The sequence below is a fragment of the Schistocerca nitens genome, chromosome 6, assembly GCF_023898315.1.
Source record: "Schistocerca nitens isolate TAMUIC-IGC-003100 chromosome 6, iqSchNite1.1, whole genome shotgun sequence".
Taxonomy (NCBI): domain Eukaryota; kingdom Metazoa; phylum Arthropoda; class Insecta; order Orthoptera; family Acrididae; genus Schistocerca; species Schistocerca nitens.
The window spans coordinates 116,871,381-116,886,590 of NC_064619.1; the positions used below are offsets into that span (position 1 = coordinate 116,871,381).

Sequence of the window (15,210 nt, forward strand, 5' to 3'; positions counted from 1 at the left end):
TTTCTTTGGGATTGGAATTATTATATTCTTCTTGAAGTCTGAGAGTATTTCGCCTCTCTCATACATCTTGCTCACCAGATGGTAGAGTTTTGTCAGGACTTGCTCTCCCAAGGCCGTCAGTATTTCTAATGGAATGTTGTCTACTCCCGGGGCCTTGTTTCGACTCAGGTCTTTCAGTGCTCTGTCAAACTTTTCACGCAGGATCGCAGCTCCCATTTCATCTTCATCTACATCCTCTTCCATTTCCATAATATTGTCCTCAATTACATCGCCCTTGTATAGACCCTTTATATACTGCTTCCACCTTTCTGCTTTCCCTTCTTTGCTTAGAACTGGGTTGCCATCTGAGCTCTTGATATTCGTACAAGTGGTTCTCTTTTTTTCCAAGGTCTCTTTAATTTTCTCTTAGGCAGTATCTATCTTACCCCTAGTGAGATAAGCCTCTACATCCTTAGATTTGTCCTCTAGCCATCCTTGCTTAGCCATTTTGCGCTTCCTGTCGATCTCATTTTTGAGACGTTTGTATTCCTTTTTGCCAGCTTCATTTACCCCATTTTTATATTTTCTCCTTTCATCAATTAAATTCAATATTTCTTCTGTTACCCAAGGATTTCTACTAGCCCTCGTCTTTTTACCTACTTGATCCTCTGCTGCCTTCACTACTTCATCCCTCAGAGCTACCCATTCTTCTTCTACTGTATTTCTTTCCCCCATTCCTGTCAATTGTTCCCTTATGCTCTCCCTGAAACTCTGTACAACCTCTGGTTTAGTCAATTTATCGAGATCCCATCTCCTTAAATTCGTGAATTAATATCCTTATATAATCTGCAAGACGTTCGCCAAAGAGGTTGGCAGTTTTTCCCTCACTAGAAGAAGTCAACGAAGATGGTTTTGCAAAAAAAAAAAAATCTGGTTGATTTTTCGAACATTTTGTCCGATAAAGTGGTGTGTGAGAGCACAATCACTTAAATAGTTGGAAGATAATTTTGACGTTCTCCTGAAATTTTTGTGGGATCTAACAGAAGAAAACAGTGAATTCAGTGGGAAGGCTTGCCTGCCTCGGTAGCTGAGTGGTCAGCGTAGCGGAAAGTCATGCGAGGGGGCCCGGGTTCGATTCCCAGCTGGGTCAGAGATTTTCTCCACACAGGGAGTGGGTGTTGTGTTGTCTTCATCATCTCATCCCCATCGACACGCAAGACGCGAAAGTTGCGTCGACTAAAAGACTTGCACCAGGCGAACGGTCTACCCGATGGGAGGCCCTAGCCACATGACATTTCATTGCAGTGGGAAGGCTATTTTATGTTTTGTTTTTCCTACGTTAATTCAGATTCCTTAGTTTCCTGAAAACTTTAATTTCAGTTTTCTACAGGACTGAACAGCTTCTCTGTGTTTCCCAATTAACGCTTTGTTGGAGAGTTTGTCTGCAAGTTTAGCTTCGCAAAGGGATGCATTTCTTAACTTGTGGAATGAGACCACGAGGAAAGGGTGGTAATTTAACAAAAGTGAACTAGTTTTTCCTAGGAAAAGGAAGAAGGTATTGATCCTCATATGTATAAAACACCAGAGGAATTGTACATATTTTTTAAACTAATTGACGAGGCTGTGGATTTGTCTGTGGATTTGCTAAATTATAGATTTCAAATGAACTTGAAGCTTTTGTTATTGGTCAGATTGTTGCTGATCGAATTCTGCAGTTCTATGGGGTAGAATCTTATAAAGAGAAGCTTATATTGGATAGTGACGTATATCTAGATGTATGCAGAATGAAGAAAAGCGAAGTGGCCAACTTATTAGACATTACAAACATTTTAAGTACATGAAACAGTGGTACTGTGCATGAAATGCTCATAGAGTTTGTGAAGTTTATACTTATCACTTCTTGCATCTCTGAACAGTCATTTTCTGCACTAAAACTTTTTGCAGTCAACAATGACCCGAAAAAGATTGTACCATTTGTAAAATACTGCAGTTTCGTAACGAAATGACATTACCAAAAGTGCAGATGTATTCATAGACACAAATAATATAAGAAGGAATGTGTTTTTTAGTATAAGTTAACATGTCATTATTGTTATTTGGTACATAAAGTTAGTCATTCTTTTCGTTTCTGTCCACAACAAAATTTTTGCTTGGTTCTTTCTGCAATACAATAAAAATTATTTGTGTTTACAAAGGCTTTTCTTTTTCTAATCTGTATGAATGCGGTATTTTCTTTTAACCACATATGATAATATCATTGCCCCTGGCAATCATTGTTCACATAAGTTGTTTAAAGTATACTATACTTGATTATTACTGGCCTATCTGGCATTTTATTAGTAAATTACAAGTTAAAAAGGAGACTAATAATTTCATGCAGAAAGAATAAATTAATGTTTTAAATACATATGTTGAGAGTATTCATTACAATAACTTATCCTCATAATCCAAACCCAGTAACACGTCATGCTTGGGGGCCAGGGCCTGTCACAGAGGTCATCACATGGGTGGACACATGATCCCATAGTTGTCCCAGTGCTCATATCAGACTGTGTCAAGCATGAAAACATGTGGCCTGTTGGTCCATCCAAGTACATCTGGACCCAAGTTTGAACTCGTTTCTCTTTTGTTTGTGTTCTTGAGTGAGCTATGGCAGTCTCACTTTATCCTTACAGTACTGTTATATTTTAATTCGTTACCACACAGACCTTTATGACATATGACAGTGTTCATAAAACATTATAACATTTTCTTTAAAATATCCAGACCCCCCTGAAAATGCATACCACATTGTGCCATTGATACACCCCCACATAAACTTTGGAACATAGGCAACCATAATTACAACTGAACTTTAAACAGAAACTCTTTTAATAGTGCATCAGAGACTTACATGGCCATTAGAGCATGGGGCTGGAAGCAGTTTTGCGAACTGGCTATTCTCAGAGTGTACAACACTGACTCTTTAAAATACTTACTTAAAGCATAACAAAACCAAATCCTCAAAAGTAACATAAACTTTAAGATATTTCAAAGTAAATCCAATGTAGTCGAGGGACACACGCAATGTAGTAACATTTTTCACAGCTTTCTTGTCTAAGAGACTTGCTGAGTCACCCTCGATCTAGTAGCAGAATGTGTGAAGCTTATTGAGCTGAGTGAAACCTCCTCTTGCAGCTTTACAGCTGAATGCAGTTAACAACAGCCACACTGCTACTTGGAGCATCTGCCTTTTACAGTTCTTAGAGAACTGTATCTAACAGCAAGAGGGAGTACTGACCCCGAAATTGTTCAATATTATCAAAACTATTGTGTGGTACTAAGAAAAGTTATTAAAAAGTCCAGAAGCACGTGTTTCATGTCTGAGATCAGTAACTCTGATAATAAAATTAAAGCAATTTGGAATATTACTGAAAGGGAAACAGGGCAACCAAGAGCACAGGAAGACTTTAGTGCCATAAAACTCAATGACAAGTGTACTAACAAACAATCAATTGAAAATATTTTCAAAAATCATTTTTTAAATGTTGTGGAGAAAATAGGATCTAGATCTTCACTAGAAGGGGCAAGGCCATACCTGTGCAGTTTGAAACAACTGTATTTCCACCAACCTCTCCCTCTGAAATCAGTAAAATAATAAACTCACTGAAAAGTAAAAGCTCTTACGGAATTGATGGCTTTTCCAGCAAGGTACTTAAAGCTTGTTCCCCACAGATAAGTAGGATTCTCAGCCACATATGTAATAGCTCTTTGGAGCAGGGTGTTTTCCCCGATAGATTGAAATATGCCATTGTAAAACCATTGCATAAAAAGGGGGACACGTCGGATGTCAACACCTACCGCCCAATCTCTCTTCTGACAGCTCTATCAAAAATTTTTAAGAAAGTAATGTGCTCTAGAATAGCCTCCCATATTTGTAAAAATAAAGTACTAACAAAATGTCAGTTTGGTTTTCAGAAAGCCTTTTCAACAGAAAATGCTATATACGCTTTCACTGATCAAATATTAAATGCTCTGAATAACCGGACATCACCCATTGGTATTTTTTGTGATCTCTCAAAGGCCTTTGATTATGTAAATCATGGAATTCTTTTAGATAAGCTAAATCATTATGGTTTGAGGGGGGCAGTGCACAAATGGTTTAATTCATACTGAACTGGAAGAATGCAGAGAGTTGAAATAAGTGCTTCATGTAATGTTAAAACAACAGCTGATTCCTCAAACTGGGGGCTATCAAGTACGGGGTCCCACAGGGTTCGGTCTTAGGTCCTTTACTGTTCTTGATATACATTAATGACTTACCATTCCACATTGATGAAGCTGCAAAGTTAGTTCTTTTTGCTGATGATACAAGTATAGTAATAACATCCAAAAACCAAGAACTAAGTGATGTAATTGTAAATGATGGTTCAAATGGTTCAAATGGCTCTGAGCACTAGGGGACTCAACTGCTGTGGTCATAAGTCCCCTAGAACTTAGAACTACTTAAACCTAACTAACCTAAGGACAGCACACAACACCCAGCCATCACGAGGCAGAGAAAATCCCTGACCCCGCCGGGAATCGAACCCGGGAACCCGGGAAATGAATGCCTTCTGTGAGGTTCGAACTCACGACCCCTGGTTTACGAGACCAGTGCTCTACCACTGAGCTAAGAAGGCGGCTAAATGATGTTTTTCACAAAATTATTAAGTGGTTCTCAGCAAACGGACTCTCTTTAAATTTTGATAAAACACAGTATATACAGTTCCGTACAATAAATGGCACAACTCCAGTAATAAAGACAGACTTTGAACAGAAGTCTGTAGCTAAGGTAGAACTTTCAAAATTTTTAGGTGTGTCCATTGATGAGAGGTTAAACTGGAAGCAACACATTGACGGTCTGCTGAAACGTCTGAGTTCAGCTACGTATGCTACTAGGGTTATTGCAAATTTTGGTGATGAGAATCTCGGTAAATTAGTTTACTATGCCTACTTTCATTCACTGCTTTCGTATGGCATCTTATTCTGAGGTAATTCATCGTTGAGTAGAAAAGTATTCATTGCTCAAAAACGTGTAATCAGAATAATTTCTGGAGCCCACACACGGTCATCCTGCAGACATCTATTTAAGGGTCTAGAGATCCTCACAATAACCTCACAGTATATATATTCACTTATGGTTCAAATGGCTCTCAGCACTATGGGACTCAACTGCTGTGGTCATCAGTCCCCTAGAACTTAGAATTACTTAAACCTAACAAACCCAAGGACATCACACACATCCATGCCCGAGGCAGGATTCGAACCTGCGACCGTAGCAGCAGCGCGTCTCCGGACTGGAGCGCCTAGAACCGCACGACCACCGCGGCCGGCTATATTCACTTATGAAATTTTTTTGTTAATAATCCAACCCAGTTCAAAAGTAATAATAGTGTGCATAACTATAACACCAGGAGAAAGGATGATCTTCACTATGCAGGGTTAAATCTGAATTTGGCACTGAAAGGGGTAAATTATGCTGCCACAAAAGTCTTTGGTCACCTACCAAACAGCATCAAATGCCTGACAGGTAGCCAACTAACATTTAAAAATAAATTAAAAGAATATCTAGATGACAACTACTACTAATTGGCTGAATTTTTAGATATCAATTAAGGTGGGGGGTGACAAAAAACAACAACTTAAACATTAGTGTCATGCAATATTTTGTGTAATGTAATATCTTGTACAGACATCTTTTATTAACCTGACACGTTCCACATCATTATGAAGTCTCGTATTCATGATCTATGGAACACGTATTAATCTAATCTAATCTGCCAGAAGGCTGGAAGAAGCAGTCTGCGATGGAGGTCAACCCTTTGCGGTTGGTGTCTTGCTTGGTTGCCAGAAATGGTAAGTGTGCATCTGAATGTTTTTTTTTTTTGTTTGATAATAGGAAAAAAGACACACATCGTTAGTATTTATAACATTCAGTTATGTTTTAGAGTTCAGCTATTTTGCATTGTATCTTACTACAGCTTTATTACTTAGCATGTAGTGGTTTGAAGTTAACTGATTATAAGAAAAGTTGACTATCCTTCTTCTTCCCCTTATATTTATATTAAATGTTGACGAGTATAAGACTGAATTAAAGAAATTTTTGCTAGGTAATTGCTTCCATTTCCCTGATGAACATCCACACAGAAATTTAAACATAGCATTTTTTGTTACTTGTAATTAATATCGTCACTAAAATACAATTGCATCATTTTATTCTCCAGCATTTAAATAAAATACACATTCTTCAGATTTTTGCACATCCCAGAGGTCTTTTTTGTGGAATCCATAGAGAACAACTAATGTATAAGATAACTCTTTACCAAAGTAGTCTGTAACATGAGCAAGCAAATGTTCTTCTAGTCATCAAAAAGTGTCCAATGTTAATCTTTTACTATAAAATAACTGAAACCCCCTCAGTGCACTGAAACTGGTATAGAAAACAGTAAACAAGAAAAAAATTTTGTGATGTTCCAGATGGTGTTTCAAAATACACTCCTGGAAATGGAAAAAAGAACACATTGACACCGGTGTGTCAGACCCACCATACTTGCTCCGGACACTGCGAGAGGGCTGTACAAGCAATGATCACACGCACGGCACAGCGGACACACCAGGAACCGCGGTGTTGGCCGTCGAATGGCGCTAGCTGCGCAGCATTTGTGCACCGCCGCCGTCAGTGTCAGCCAGTTTGCCGTGGCATACGGAGCTCCATCGCAGTCTTTAACACTGGTAGCATGCCGCGACAGCGTGGACGTGAACCGTATGTGCAGTTGACGGACTTTGAGCGAGGGCGTATAGTGGGCATGCGGGAGGCCGGGTGGACGTACCGCCGAATTGCTCAACACGTGGGGCGTGAGGTCTCCACAGTACATCGATGTTGTCGCCAGTGGTCGGCGGAAGGTGCACGTGCCCGTCGACCTGGGACCGGACCGCAGCGACGCACGGATGCACGCCAAGACCGTAGGATCCTATGCAGTGCCGTAGGGGACCGCACCGCCACTTCCCAGCAAATTAGGGACACTGTTGCTCCTGGGGTATCGGCGAGGACCATTCGCAACCGTCTCCATGAAGCTGGGCTACGGTCCCGCACACCGTTAGGCCGTCTTCCGCTCACGCCCCAACATCGTGCAGCCCGCCTCCAGTGGTGTCGCGACAGGCGTGAATGGAGGGACGAATGGAGACGTGTCGTCTTCAGCGATGAGAGTCGCTTCTGCCTTGGTGCCAATGATGGTCGTATGCGTGTTTGGCGCCGTGCAGGTGAGCGCCACAATCAGGACTGCATACGACCGAGGCACACAGGGCCAACACCCGGCATCATGGTGTGGGGAGCGATCTCCTACACTGGCCGTACACCATTGGTGATCGTCTAGGGGACACTGAATAGTGCACGGTACATCCAAACCGTCATCGAACCCATCGTTCTACCATTCCTAGACCGGCAAGGGAACTTGCTGTTCCAACAGGACAATGCACGTCCGCATGTATCCCGTGCCACCCAACGTGCTCTAGAAGGTGTAAGTCAACTACCCTGGCCAGCTAGATCTCCGGATCTGTCCCCCATTGAGCATGTTTGGGACTGGATGAAGCGTCGTCTCACGCGGTCTGCACGTCCAGCACGAACGCTGGTCCAACTGAGGCGCCAGGTGGAAATGGCATGGCAAGCCGTTCCACAGGACTACATCAAGCATCTCTACGATCGTCTCCATGGGAGAATAGCAGCCTGCATTGCTGCGAAAGGTGGATATACACTGTACTAGTGCCGACATTGTGCATGCTCTGTTGCCTGTGTCTATGTGCCTGTGGTTCTGTCAGTGTGATCATGTGATGTATCTGACCCCAGGAATGTGTCAATAAAGTTTCCCCTTCCTGGGACAATGAATTCACGGTGTTCTTATTTCAATTTCCAGGAGTGTACATTTTATTCTTGGTTCAAACAAGCGGTGCCATATGAAGAAGAAGGAAACTTGGAGCTAACAATGACACCAAACCTGCGTCACTGTAATATTAACTCACATAGGATCACTTAGAAACAGTTCAATTGCAACGATACACACTGCCTGGCCTATACTTCATTCAGAAAACTTAAATCCACGTAGTGCTGATAAAATAAACTTAACAGTAGAAAATAGTGTTGGTAGCTTTCTGAATATACATAGCGCTTCTTCGGTGAGCAAAGAGTGCTTTGTTGGAAAGGTGTGTCAGATCAGTAAGACCACACTAGTGAGGATGATGGGACACAAACAGAGGCTCCCTCTCAGCCTGGGATCTGAGTGATTTGCCTCTCCATTCCAACTCTCCCAAACCAATACTGAATATACAAGCTGATTACTTGATGATGTTACAAACTTTCAGCGGTGATGTAGGAGGGTAAATATATCAATTTGAAGTAAGGCACCCTGGTCCAGAAACACCTGAGACAAAAGCCATAAGTGAAAATTACTAATTTAGCCTTGATAGTGTACCTCTCCTACTGTAAGCTCTTTGCTTTCAATAGTCACGTAAACATGGGCACTAAAGTGCACACCTTATGAGTTACGAGCTCTTTTTCATCTTTGCTACTGTTGAAAATGCTCAGACCTCTTAAGGTATGCATTCTAGCGCCCACGTTTATTAGACAACTGTTTCTTGTTTTAGTCAATACTACATCTTCCCAAAATATGGAAAGCAGAAGCTTGAAGTAGAAAAGGTTCACCGTCAGAGGCAACAAAATGATTTTCACTTCTAACTTCCCATTCAATCATTTAGGATCGATGGTTCCTTACCTCAGATCGATTCACTTAACATTTCCATCATCACTGAAAATCTGTAACACTATTACGGAATCACCCTGTATACCAGCAGGCTTTTCCAAAAGTTGTTAGTGTGGCTCTACCATTTCTGTCCCATAGTAGCTGTGAACAATTTTTTTGTAATATTTTCTTAGATTTCAAATCGTCGATGAATTTCTGGGTTCATCCAAACCAAAGACAGAGAAACTACGGCATTACACCAGTCTACAGCAAACAGCAATAGTGTTTGGTTTTAGACAATACCAATATACTCAATCCTGAATACTGAAACACACCTTGAAACAGTTGATATATCGCCTTAACACATATATTCATAGATGTGAGTTCTTTATACTCAGATGATGTCTGTCCCAGTGTGTAGTTCCTGTCTGAGCCAGTCCTGAATCAATATATACAGTGAAAAAGGACACAAAGCTAAAAACCATCAGGAACAGTCACCATAACAGTTCAAAGTTCCTGAAATCTGGGCTAGACTAAAAGATCTAGTAAACTAGTAACATTGAATGAGCAGTACCAGATTCTACCTTTGCCAGAGTAACAAATTACTATCGACCAATGGCACAAAACAGATGTGAGCTGCTGTCGCAGAAGTTGCCATAAAGGAGAGACCAAATATTAAGTTAAAATGGGTAACACACTCAGGAAACTATATTATTCTTTGTCTCATGTTGCTCATCACAGTTGCTCACAGCAGTACTCACACAGAAAAATTAACATACTTTTTATTGGTCCTTTAGACCACGCCCTCTGATATTTACTGAGCACTTGTTTAATTTCTTCCTTTAATTGAAAGTACTGATTGATAAGGTGTTTGTTTGTTTTGGCATCTGTTGTTCAATGTTACTTAATTTTCCTTCATAGAATCTGTTTGCAATTTTATAAATCAATTTATTTTCTTTTTACTTGCAGTCATCTTGTAGTCAGCAAATCTGAAAATGGCTAATGGGACAGGAGTATCATTAGGTATTATTTTATTCAGTGTAGGTGCACAAAAGACCGCTACAGTACATTACAATATATTTGTTTATATTATCTAATCAACTGTTGCCAGGTTTACTTGAGTCTTCATATTCAGTCTATAACTTTCCTTTTGTTTCAGTTAGTTATCTATTTGCATACAGAATAAGGCCAATACTTGTGAAGAAGATATTTTTACAAATATTGAAAGCATGGTCAGTAGATAAGAAAACTTTATTTGAAACTGGTTGGCTGATTTTTCAATCTATTATGAAATACACAGTTGCTGTTTCATAGCCTTGTTTATGATAACAACTGATGTAAATAAGAAAAATTCAAAGTGGATAAGAACAGACATATTTTCTGATGAAGACCATACCAGTACCGAATGACATTGTACTTACGAGGAGAACACGGCAAGTGCCCTCACCTTATTTCCCATTAAAGGTAAGCCCTCAACATACCATATACATATACATTATGTAATAAATGTATGACGCTCATTGTGAAATCCAGTTGTAATATCACAATTAAAATAAACATGCTTGTATTCCCTCATCTGATGAGAAACATTTGTGTAGTAAAGTTATATCGAAATGGATAGATAAATGAAAGCAATAAAAACAATAAATAAAAACAATAATCAGTTTTCGAATAGGGGGTACAAAAGTAAAAAGCTGCGATGCAAAAATCATAGCCACCATTTTGTCTGAGGTCATCATACCATAAAAGGCACGTAAAGTACCTCGAAAGTACCTCGAAAAGTTTGACTGTCATTTTTTCAGAAAAGGTCGAATATCCACACATGTTGCCTTACATTGACTCCTCTTCCACTGAGTGAAGTTTTCCGGAAATCAGGGGATGGCACTTGCCATTGTTCTTCTCGTTACATGTAAGTAAAACAAATTCAGAGGTTCTCAGAACAAGACTCTTTCATAATCGTGTGACGGTAATATTTTTATTAATTATTCATCAAAGTACACTAGAATTACTTACTCACATACTATGCCACCTTAGGGCAATACATTTGCCATAAGGGAGGTACAGTGAGTACATATTTTTGAAGTTACTCTCAAATACATCGGATGTAACACAAGTATGTGCCTGGAGGTGCCTTCCCACTGCACACCCCGTCAGTTGTCTGGGCGCCAGCAAAGAGCAGCGGGCCGTCGGCTGTCAGATGTCTGGACTCTACTGGGCGCGTGAGTATGGAGGCAGGCCCTGATCACCTAGCACTACCACTGGAACATGAAAAGGCGCCATTAGTTGTTAGTAACGCTTATGAAGACGGGTACATAGTCTGTGTACATCTAAGTACCGTTATAATGTATACTGAGGGGACGAAAGTCATGGGATAGAAATATGTATATTTTCAGATGGCGGTAATGTCGCTTACACAAGGTATGAGAGGGCAGTGCATTGGTCGAGGTGTCAGGTTTTGGATTGGATTGGATTGTTTGGGGGAAGAGACCAAACAGCGAGGTCATCGGTCTCATCGGATTAGGGAAGGATGGGGTAGGAAGTTGGCCATGCCCTTTCAAAGGAACCATCTCAGCATTTGCTTGGAGCGATTTAGGGAAATCACAGGAAACCTAAATCAGGATGACCGGCTGCGGGCTGTGTCAGTTTCACTCAGGTGATTCATGTGAAAAGGTTTCGGCATGATTATGGCCACAGATGGGAGGTAACAGACTTCAGACTCAGAGTGGTAATTGGAGCTAGAAGCATGGGACATTCCAATTTGGAAATTGTTAGGAAATTAAGTATATAAATAATGTCCACAGTTTCATGACTGTTCTGTGTGTAATAAATTTCAGGCATAATCTCTCACCATGGACAATGCAGTGGCCGACAGCCTTCACTTAACAACCAGGAGCAGCAGTGTTTGAATAGAGTTGTCAGTGCTAACAGACAAGCAGCACTGCATGAAATAACCGCAGAAATGAATGTCGGTTGTACGACGAACATATGCATTAGGACAGTGCGTCGACATCTAACGTTAATGGGCTATGGCAGTAGACAACCGATGCGAGTACCTTTTCTAACGGCATGACATCAACGGCAGTTCCTGTCCTAGGCTCATGACCGTTTTTGGTTGCACCTTAGGCGACTGGAAAACCGTGTCCTGGTCAGATGAATCCCGGTTTCAGTTAGTAAGAGCTAATGGTACGAACCGACTATGGAAAGACGTCATGAAGCCATGAACACAAGTTGTTAACAGGGCAATGTGTACGCTGGTGATGGCTCCATAATGTTGTGGACTGGGTCCTCTGGACCAATTTAACCGATCGCTGACTGGAAATGATTATTTTCAGCTACCTGGAGACCATTCGCAGCAATTCAAGGACTTCATGACAACGCATCATGCCAGCGGACCACGTTTGTTCACAACAGGTTTGAAGAACATTCTGGACAGTTCACGTAATTATTCTCGCCACTCAGATCGCTTGACATGGATCCCATCGAGCATTTACGGGGCACAATCGAGGGAGCAGTTCGTGCACAAGATCCAGCACCAGCAACACTTTCGCAGTTATGGTCGGCTATAGAGGCCGCATGTCCATGTGCCTGTGGGGGATTGCAACGACTTGTTGACGCCATGACAGGTCAGGCTGCTGCAGTGCACCAAGCAAAAGGAGGCCCAATACTTAATTAGGAGGTATGCTCTCCGTCTTCAGGCCACAAGTGGCCCATCGGGACCATCCGACCGCCGTGTCATCCTCAGGTGAGGATGCGGATGGGAGGGGCGTGGGGGTCAGCAGACCGCTCTCCCAGTCGTTACGATGGTTTTCTTTGACCGGAGCCGCTACTATTCGGTCGAGTAGCTCATCAATTTGCATCACGAGGCTGAGTGCACCCAGAAAAACGGCAACAGCACATGGCGACCTGTATGGTCACCCAACCAAGTGCCGGCCACGCCCGACAGCGCTTAACTTCGGTGATCTGACTGGAACCGGTGTATCCACTGTGGCAAGGCCGTTGCCCTAATTAGGAGGTATCCCACGAGTTTTTTCACCTGAGTGTGCGCTAGTTTACTTCTCGTACTGAAAAAGAAACCAAAAATACTATCATCACTGACTATGGGAATGGTATCAAAGATGAGTGTTAGGCTCATATATAGGCCAAAGAGGCACTGGAATGCTTTCAGATGACTTAGTAATTTATAGACAGTATGGCGTTTAGGTTGGTGCCTATTTAGCACCAGGCCCAATGTTTCTATCCACAGTCTCTGTATGTGGCACAAGCCTGTGACCGGTGTTTTGCGCTGGCTGTGGGTGGAGTACATGCTTTCTTCGCCATGACACTAGGAGGAGGAGCGTGGTGGGCCCTTTACCAGAGCTGTTGTTTACACCCGGGAAAACTCTGGCAATTATTTGTTGACATTCTGTTCTCTCTACATTGCCGGTCACTAAAATTCCAATACCAGGGAGGTTAACAAATATAAAAATTTTACTTATTGTGTGCATACAGCATAGTTGGATGAAAACGCGATTAAACTGAAAGGGTACAGTACCACCCGACATTGAAAATAGGTACAACATACTTCATTATTCTTGTCAGAACAACATATATATTAATACAGCGTAGCCGGATACCAGTGTGGGAAAGAATGACAATTTATTTATTTAATTGATCACATGTGCGCTCTCACAAAATAAATCCCTACATCCAGTTTGGTGAGATCTGTGAAATGAATGAATGTATGGTCGTCTGCTAACCACAGATAGTGAATGTGAGTATATGATCATCTTTGAGACGATCCTTTGGCCACCTTTTGTGGAACCAAAGAGATGAAACTTACCGGAGCTTTGAGCGCCTGAAACCTGGCTGACCAATACGGTAGCATGGTCTTCCCCCACCTCGACAGAGGTGCGAGATGACCTGAAGAACGGCCATGTTTCAGCACTCTGTCGCTGGATCTTGTGCTGTTAAGACCTGTCTTAGGTGTGCTCCGTAAAGACAAAAGAGTGGAGACATGGTATGCATATGGAATATTTAAGAGTAGTTTGAAATAATAATTTCTCTATTTCAGGAAATTTTGTGGGCAGAATTAAATTTCCGGCAGCTAATATTAATGGGATCGTAGTAATCTTCGGAAGTGACCAACGGTCACAGTGAAACCACGTGTAGCAATAAGTTGAAATACTTCCATGTGCTTAAGTTAAGCTGAATTACTAGCGTGTGTACAATAAGTTGAAATATTTAAGAAATAGCGTATGTACCATAAGTTGAAATATTTAAGAAATGGCGTGTGCAGGACTTGAAATTAGAGACGAGTACTTCCACGTGGTGAGTACTGTGTGAGTCTCAATCTGTGTATGAGACAAAGGATAAAGAGAAGTACTCATCCGTGGTATCAGTTGGGGACTCGCGTGTGTGATGAATATGTTCTTAATATTACTTTGCGTGATATGATTCCGTGTGACGCTAGATTCAAACTCTGAGAGAGAAGCAAGGTGAGTCGGCCGTCTATCCAGCAACGCCACTTGGCTTGCATTGCACAGGAAGACGTGCATATATCTCCAGAGTTCATAGTAGGAAAGTAGAATTACAAAGTGGGGCAGTGTCGTGTGAAACTGGGATAAATACTAATTGAAGTGGGAAAGCTGAAAGTGATAGTGTTGTGACTATTTATTGTATTGTATTCCATGTTGCAGTGTGGTGTATGTCATGTAATTTGGGTATGTGTGGTTTGCATGGGAGAGTAGCAAGGTAGTTTCAAAAGATTTGTGGGTTATGCTTGTTCCTTCGGTACCGCTCGGTCTGGAGGAAAGTTTCGTGATGATGATTGTGAGAGTCGAAGTGTGAGGTATAATAAAAGATCCACCATCCTATCCAGAAAGTGCACTGTAGCGTAAAATAATTACGAGACCATAAGGTAGAGAATCACCAATGTAAAGCCATGCACACTGGGCGGAATTTCTCATATGTTATTGTTGTAGGTTATAGAATTTGTGTGTTTAAGTTATAGAATTTATCGGAATAAATAAGATAGTGAAAAGAAAAAGATTGGTGGACTTTTCCTTCGAATTGTATGTTGTCATGATGTCCCGAATTTATAATGTGTGCGCCATTCATATTCAGTGCGGTGGCCACGTGTTGATAAAAGCCGTTAAATAAAAGAAAAAAGAAAATGTGGTATTGCCAGTGCGTAGTGAACAGTCAGAGTTCTGTAAATTACTGATAGTCAGATGTGCGTTTCCGTTGCGTATTATTCATACAGGAGGTTGATTAGTGACTTAATTGTGAGTACGAGAGTTCATGTTACTCGATAAATAAGAATGAATCCACTCGCTTGGCAGACCACTCATCTTGCAGGCCTGACTGCTTGATGCCACAGTATGAGCAAGGCATGTGGGAGCCTCTCAAAATCTGTAGCCTTTGTGAAGCCTGACATTGTAATTAAAATTTTTGAACGTAAAAAACTTTTAATACCTACACCATAAATTTCCAGTTACAA

General features: G+C 41.3%; 1 non-coding gene and 1 pseudogene across 1 annotated transcript; both read right to left on the minus strand.

Annotated features, from left to right (window-relative positions):
• Positions 1–4,568: 4,568 nt before the first annotated feature.
• Positions 4,569–4,640, minus strand: Trnat-cgu (transfer RNA threonine (anticodon CGU)). The gene has a single exon. It is a non-coding gene; the product is annotated as a tRNA-Thr (tRNA).
• Positions 4,641–12,615: 7,975 nt separating this feature from the next.
• LOC126263972 (5S ribosomal RNA) lies at positions 12,616–12,733 on the minus strand (annotated as a pseudogene).
• Positions 12,734–15,210: the final 2,477 nt, after the last annotated feature.